The sequence below is a fragment of the Oncorhynchus kisutch genome, unplaced genomic scaffold (assembly GCF_002021735.2).
Source record: "Oncorhynchus kisutch isolate 150728-3 unplaced genomic scaffold, Okis_V2 scaffold3093, whole genome shotgun sequence".
Taxonomy (NCBI): Eukaryota; Metazoa; Chordata; class Actinopteri; order Salmoniformes; family Salmonidae; genus Oncorhynchus; species Oncorhynchus kisutch.
In genome coordinates this window covers 7,501-15,000 of record NW_022265038.1, presented here as the reverse complement: position 1 = coordinate 15,000, position 7,500 = coordinate 7,501, and the positions used below count along the sequence as shown (strand labels likewise).

The 7,500-nt window shown below is 38.5% G+C and overlaps 1 non-coding gene and 5 pseudogenes across 1 annotated transcript; all 6 read left to right on the top strand.

Moving 5' to 3' along the window:
• Nucleotides 1–182: 182 nt before the first annotated feature.
• On the top strand, nucleotides 183–302 carry LOC116371317 (uncharacterized; annotated as a pseudogene).
• Nucleotides 303–546: 244 nt separating this feature from the next.
• On the top strand, nucleotides 547–665 carry LOC116371321 (5S ribosomal RNA). The gene has a single exon (XR_004208929.1). It is a non-coding gene; the product is annotated as a 5S ribosomal RNA (ribosomal RNA).
• Nucleotides 666–906: 241 nt separating this feature from the next.
• Nucleotides 907–1,025, top strand: LOC116371310 (uncharacterized; annotated as a pseudogene).
• A 241-nt stretch (nucleotides 1,026–1,266) lies between these two features.
• On the top strand, nucleotides 1,267–1,384 carry LOC116371304 (uncharacterized; annotated as a pseudogene).
• Nucleotides 1,385–1,988: 604 nt separating this feature from the next.
• LOC116371309 (uncharacterized) lies at nucleotides 1,989–2,106 on the top strand (annotated as a pseudogene).
• Nucleotides 2,107–2,346: 240 nt separating this feature from the next.
• LOC116371311 (uncharacterized) lies at nucleotides 2,347–2,465 on the top strand (annotated as a pseudogene).
• Nucleotides 2,466–7,500: the final 5,035 nt, after the last annotated feature.

Sequence of the window (7,500 nt, the reverse complement as noted above, 5' to 3'; positions counted from 1 at the left end):
TAACTAAGCAAGGTTAGTTTGGTATTTCATCAACAATCTGTGCTACAAATTATTTCTACAGTATATGCAATTTCTTCTCCTTTTTGAGTGACACAAAGATGCTTATCTAAATGGTGAAAATGCAACAGCTGTTAATCAGACTCACTTTCACTTAACATAGTGCACCAAGAGATAGTTTTCTCGCTTACGACCACACCGGCCTGAGTATGCCTAATCTCGTCTGATCTCGGAAGCTAAGCAGGGTCGGGACTGGTTAGTACTTGGATGGGAGACAGCTTGGGAATACCAGGTCGCTGTAAGCTTTTGGTCAACTCTTTGTCCGTCTTTTTCCCACAAGGCTGAAATATGTGCCCTTGCTTTGAAATAAGTAAGCAAGGTTAGTTTTGCATTTCATCCAACAATCTGTGCTACAAATTATTTCTACAGTATATGCAATTTCTTCCAATTTTAGAGTGACACAAAGATGCTTATCTAAATGGTGAAAATGCAACAGCTGTTAATCAGACTCACTTTCACTTAACATAGTGCACCAAGAGATAGTTTCTCGCTTACGACCACACCGTCCTGAGTACGCCTGATCTCGTCTGATCTTGGAAGCTAAGCAGGGTCGGGCCTGGTTAGTACTTGGATGGGAGACCGCCTGGGAATACCAGGTGCTGTAAGCTTTTGTCAACTCTTTGTCCGTTTTTTCCCACAAGGCTGAAATATGTGCCCTTGCTTTGAAATAAGTAAGCAAGGTTAGTTTGTATTTCATCCAACAATCTGTGCTACAAATTATGGCTACAGTATATGCAATTTCTTCCACTTTTTGAGTGACACAAAGATGCTTATCTAAATGGTGAAAATGCAACAGCTGTTAATCAGACTCACTTTCACTTAACATAGTGCACCAAGAGATAGTTTCTCTCTTACGACCACACTGGCCTGAGTACGCCTGATCTCGTCTGATCTCGGAAGCTAAGCAGGGTCGGGACTGGTAAGTACTTGGATGGGAGACCGCCTGGGAATACCAGGTGCTGTAAGCTTTTGTCAACTCTTTGTCCGTTTTTTCCCACAAGGCTGAAATATGTGCCCTTGCTTTGAAATAAGTAAGCAAGGTTAGTTTGTATTTCATCCAACAATCTGTGCTACAAATTATGGCTACAGTATATGCAATTTCTTCCACTTTTTGAGTGACACAAAGATGCTTATCTAAATGGTGAAAATGCAACAGCTGTTAATCAGACTCACTTCACTTAACATAGTGCACCAAGAGATAGTTTTCTCGCTTACGACCACACCGGCCTGAGTACGCCTGATCTCGTCTGATCTCGGAAGCTAAGCAGGGTCGGGCCTGGTTAGTACTTGATGGGAGACCGCCTGGGAATACCAGGTGCTGTAAGCTTTTTGTCAACTCTTTGTCCGTTTTTTTCCCACAAGGCTGAAATATGTGCCCTTGCTTTGAAATAAGTAAGCAAGGTTAGTTGTATTTCATCCAACAATCTGTGCTACAAATTATTTCTACAGTATATGCAATTTCTTCCACTTTTTGAGTGACACAAAGATGCTTATCTAAATGGGTGAAAATGCAACAGCTGTTAATCAGACTCACTTTCACTTAACATAGTGCACCAAGAGATAGTTTCTCTCTTACGACCACACCGGCCTGATTACGCCTATCTCGTCTGATCTCGGAAGCTAAGCAGGGTCGGGACTGGTTAGTAGTTTGCATGGGAGACCGCCTGGGAATACCAGGTGCTGTAAGCTTTTGGTCAACTCTTTGTCCGTTTTTTCCCACAAGGCTGAAATATGTGCCCTTGCTTTGAAATAACTAAGCAAGGTTAGTTTGTATTTCATCCAACAATCTGTGCTACAAATTATTTCTACAGTATATGCAATTTCTTCCAATTTTAGAGTGACACAAAGATGCTTATCTAAATGGTGAAAATGCAACAGCTGTTAATCAGACTCACTTTCACTTAACATAGTGCACCAAGAGATAGTTTCTCGCTTACGACCACACCGTCCTGAGTACGCCTCATCTCGTCTGATCTCGGAAGCTAAGCAGGGTCGGGCCTGTTAGTACTTGGATGGGAGACCGCCTGGGAATACCAGGTGCTGTAAGCTTTTTGTCAACTCTTTGTCCGTTTTTCCCACAAGGCTGAAATATGTGCCCTTGCTTTGAAATAAGTAAGCAAGGTTAGTTTGTATTTCATCCAACAATCTGTGCTACAAATTATGGCTACAGTATATGCAATTTCTTCCACTTTTGAGTGACACAAAGATGCTTATCTAAATGGTGAAAATGCAACAGCTGTTAATCAGACTCACTTTCACTTAACATAGTGCACCAAGAGATAGTTTCTCTCTTACGACCACACCGGCCTGAGTACGCCTGATCTCGTCTGATCTCGGAAGCTAAGCAGGGTCGGGCCTGGTTAGTACTTCGATGTGAGACGCCCTGGGAATACCAGGTGCTGTAAGCTTTTTGTCAACTCTTTGTCCGTTTTTTCCCACAAGGCTGAAATATGTGCCCTTGCTTTGAAATAAGTAAGCAAGGTTAGTTTGTATTTCATCCAACAATCTGTGCTACAAATTATTTCTAACAGTATATGCAATTTCTTCCACTTTTTGAGTGACACAAAGATGCTTATCTAAATGGTGAAAATGCAACAGCTGTTAATCAGACTCACTTTCACTTAACATAGTGCACCAAGAGATAGATTCTCGCTTACGGGCCATACCAGCCTGAATACGCATTTCCTGATTGGAGAAGTGACGACAGGTGCGAGTGTCTGAGCTGTGGAGTGAGTGTTTGCTGGAGAGTGTTTGCTCGAGAGCTATTTTTGTTAAATTAATTGGTTTTTGCAATATAATTTATAATTTTCTTTAGTTGAATAGTTTAAAGTTTGGTTAGTCTTCCCCCTTGCAGTTTTTCTGCTTGGGGAGAGGTTTTTTGGATTGATTTTTTTACTATGACGGACAACATGGAAAAGACAAACGGAATGGACAAAGACAACGAAAAGGCGCAACGGAAGAAAAATGAAGATAACGAAGGAATGAAATATGGAAAAGAATACACGGTGGCAATTAAGTTGGAAGGAGAAGACAAAGTGACGACAATGGAACTACTAAGAGCAATTAAGGAGGTGTGTGGAGAGGTGGTGGGATGCCGAATGAAAGGAGAAAAGAAGTATGAAATTACGATGAGAAATGAAAGAGGAAAAGAACGGTTAATGGATGGATTGCGAATAAAGGACACAAAGATTCTGGCGAGAGATATTAATGTGAAGGAATTGGTGGTGTCTTTTATGAATCTCCCAGTATACTAGAAGATGGTGTGATACTGAGCAAGCTGAGTAGCTGGGGAGTGACAGCCATCTCGGAGATAAGGAGGAGAGTTTGGCCAGGAACGGAGGTGGTTGACGGGACACGTTTCTGCAAGGTCAAGTTCACAGAAAAAGTGACATCATTACCTTATTCTACTAGAATTGAGACGTTGGAGGGAGCAGAATATTTCAGGGTCATTCATGACAAACAGGTCAGAGTGTGTCGTATGTGTATTCAACCCGGGCACATAGTTAAAGACTGCCCGGAATTTCAGTGTTTTAAGTGTGGCAATCAAGGACACTATGCGAGAGAATGTGATGGAGAGAAGGAAAGGAATTTTTGTGGTGGATGCAGAAAGAGATTGGCGGAGTGTCAAATGTGGAGAGGTTGGGGCTGAAGAGGGGAGTCAAACAATATTCGAGGAAGAAGTGGTATTGTCGCAAGAAGGAGAAGAAGATGGAGCAGAGGACGTGGTGGAAGGTGGAGAGACGGAGGAAGGAAGAAGGAAGAAGGACCAGAAGATAAATGAAATTGGGAGCAGTATGGACTCAGAAATAAGAAGAGGGAGTTTTCAGGAGGAGGGGGGAAGTGGACTGGGGGGAAGCACGGGGGGATCACAGGTGTTGGGGGAAAGCACAGCACTAACAAGTAGCTTGGGGGGTGAAGAAATGGAGGGGGTTATGGAGTTGATGACAATACCAGAGACGGCGATGAGCACGGGGAGCACAACGAATATACCAGAAGTGGAGACGAATACGGGGAGCACAACGGAGGTGGATGCCAAGAGTGGGAGTTGGCTGATAGCATGGACTTGGAGGAGATATCGGACACGGATGATGGGCAAAAGATGGAAAGAACGAGGGAAGGATACAGGAAGAGGAAAGCGGTGGGAAGAGGGGGAGAGAAAGGGTGGGAAGAAGAAAGAAACTGATAACAGGTAGAGGATAATGAAAGTATATTTTATTATTTTATTATTTATTAGAATGGTCAATATAATGTCAATAAATGCAAATGGTTTGAGAACAATGAGAAAATTTAATAGAATAGTCCAAATGAAGAATTCAGATATTTTATGTATTCAAGAAACACACTGGATGATGTTTGTGTTTTAGAAGTAAAAAAAATATGGAGGGATTTTATTTATGTAAATAATGGGCAGAGGGAATTCAAGTGGGGTTGCAATTTTATTAAGGAAGGATGTAGTAGAAAATGTGAAGAAGATATATAATGATAATAATGGGAGGATTTTAATTTTGGATTTTGAATATATGAATAGGGTTTTTAGGATTATAAATATTTATGCACCGAATAATGAGATAGAGCGAAGGAATTTATTTTTAGAATTAGGGAAATGGTTGCAAGGGTAATTGTATTTTAGTTGGGGATTTTAATGTTAAAATGAATAGATTAGATATGTCAAGGGGAGCTATTTTTAGAAGTGACGTATCGAGGGGGGTTTTAAGGAAGATTATGTGTGAAAACAGTCTGATTGATATATGGAGAGACGAGAACCCGAATAAGAGAGGTTTTTCTAGAAGGCAGGTGGTTTAGGGGAGTTGAAACAGACACGGATAGATCTGGTTTTAGTAAATGAAGGGTTAAGGAATTTTATGAAGGATATTAATTATATTTTTACAACTTTTAGTGATCATGCTGGGTTAACATTTTCGGTGGGGTTAGATAAGGAAGGGAAAGGGGGAGGAATATGGTGCATGAATGCAGGGTATCTAGGTGATGAAGAATATGGAATACAGCTTAAATCTTTGATAGAACATGAAATGAAGGATAAGCAAAAAGGGAATGATAAGTGTCAGTGGTGGGAAAATGTAAAGAAAAAATAAAGGTTTTAGTATTAGATATGCAAGGAAGAAGAGGAGTAGGATGACAAGAGAAGAACATTTTTTAAGAGAACAATTGAATGAAGAAATGAGGAAATGTGATATTGATCCTATTTATAATATTGAAAGGTTTTTAGATTTAAAGGCACAATTGAGCAAATGTGAAATAGATAAGTGTAAGGGGGCATCTATTAGAAGTAGGGCAAAGTATGTGCTAGAAGGGGAGAAATGTACGTCTTTTTTCTTGGTTTAGAGAAAACTAAACAGACGAAATCATATATTAGTGAGATAGAAAATGTAAAGGGTGAAGTGGTAAATGATTATGTTGAGATATTAGAAACCGTACAGAATTTTTATAAGGATTTATTTAAGAAAGGGGAGGTGGATGAGGGGTGTGTAAAGGAGATTTTAGGTAGTGTGGATGTGCAAATTGGTGTTGAGGATAAGCAAAGATGTGATAGGAAGATAACAGTGGATGAAGTGAAAGATGCAATTAAGGGTTTAAAAATAAATAAAAGTCCTGGAGTAGATGGACTAATTGCAGAGTTTTATAAAATGTATGAAAGTTTTTTAGCACCGATTTTAATGGAAGTGTATCAATATATGGAAGATAATAATACTGTTTCAGACTCCATGGTGACAGGGCTGATAACGATTTATATAAAAATAAGGGGAGCAAATTAAAATTGGAGAATTATAGGCCAATTAGTTTATTAAACTCAGATTATAAGATTTTAGCTAAGATATTGGCAAATAGGATGAAGATGGTTTTAAATGATATTATAGCACCTACACAAATTATAGTGTGCCTGGAAGAGACATAGCTGATACTATTATTACACTTAAAAATGTGATAAATAAATGAATAGCGATAAGAGAGGGGGAATTGTTTTAAGTATAGATTTTAATAAAGCTTTTGACAGAGGTGGAACATGATTTATGTTTAGGGTACTGGAAAAATATGGGTTTGGAAACAGAATAATAGGATGGATAAAATTATTATATAGAAAGGCAAAAAGTAGAGTAAAATGTAATGGGGTTTTAACAGATTATTTTATTCTTGAGAGATCGGTGAGACAGGGGTGCCCTTTATCAGCATTATTGTATGTTTTACGGTAGAACCCTTAGCGGCATACCTAAAAAAAGATAATTTTATAAATTGTGTAGAGACTCCGCAAGGAGGTTTTAGTTTAATTCATCAATATGCAGACGATACCACAATAACAGTTAGAGATGAGGGAAGTGTTAAAAGGGTGATGGAGTGTTTTAAAGTATATGAGCAAGCCTCAGGAGCAAAAGTGAATATGGAGAAGTCAGTAATAATGTATGTTGGGAAGATTAATGAGGGGATTTTTCCTTTTAAAAGGGTAAATGATTATTTTAAGGTGTTAGGTGTGTTTCTAGGGGGTGAAGGAACAGAAGCTAGGGATCTGACATGGAGTGGTGTAATAAATAAAGTTAGAAAGGTGGTAAATATTGGAGGGGAAGGTCTTTGAAATTAAAAGGGAAAGTATTGTTGTAAATTCCTTGCTGATGTCAATTTTTATTCATGTCATGAATGTTTTAGACGTACCAGAATGGGTTTTATCGGAAATAAATAAGATTTTAGTTGATTTTTTATGGGATGGGAAAGGTGCGAAATTTCTTTTAAAACTTTGATTGCAGGTTATGAGGAGGGGGGGTTTGAAGTTGGTGGATTTAAATGTGAGGAAAAAAAAGCAATTAGAGTCAAATGGTTACGTAAATATTTATATGGTGAATTAGATTATGGATGGAAAAGATTTTTTAAGGAGTATTTGCAGGAGGCTGGGAGGATGGGGGACAATGGTTTATTGATGTGTATGAAAAGGAAATGTTGGGTAATATACCTTTGTTTTATAGAGAAAGTGTTTGAGGCTTGGGGGAGTTTTTACCAAATATTTATTATGAGTGTACCATTTTAGACAATAGTTTAAATCAGCCAATTTTTTTAAATCCCAAGATACAGTATAATAATAAGATGTTGTTTTGTAAATATTTTATGAGGGCTGGGATGAGACAGATTGGGGACATTTTATATGAGGTCATTCCGGGGTTCCTTCCATGTGAGGCAATATTTGATAATGTGGATGAAGAAAATGATGAAATAAGTAGAACTACTGTGGAGAACATGTATAAGAGAATATTAGGATGTCTTCCTGGGGAGTGGGGGTTGTTAATAAATAAAGAGGTGGCTACAAGAGCTAAGGGTTTACCGGTTTTATATTATGAAAGTAATGGGAAGAAGTATGATTTGTCAGGTTTGAAAGTTAAAAAGGTTTATGAAAAATGTATTTTAAGAGAGATAAAAACTCCTGCTTCGGAAAAAAGTGTG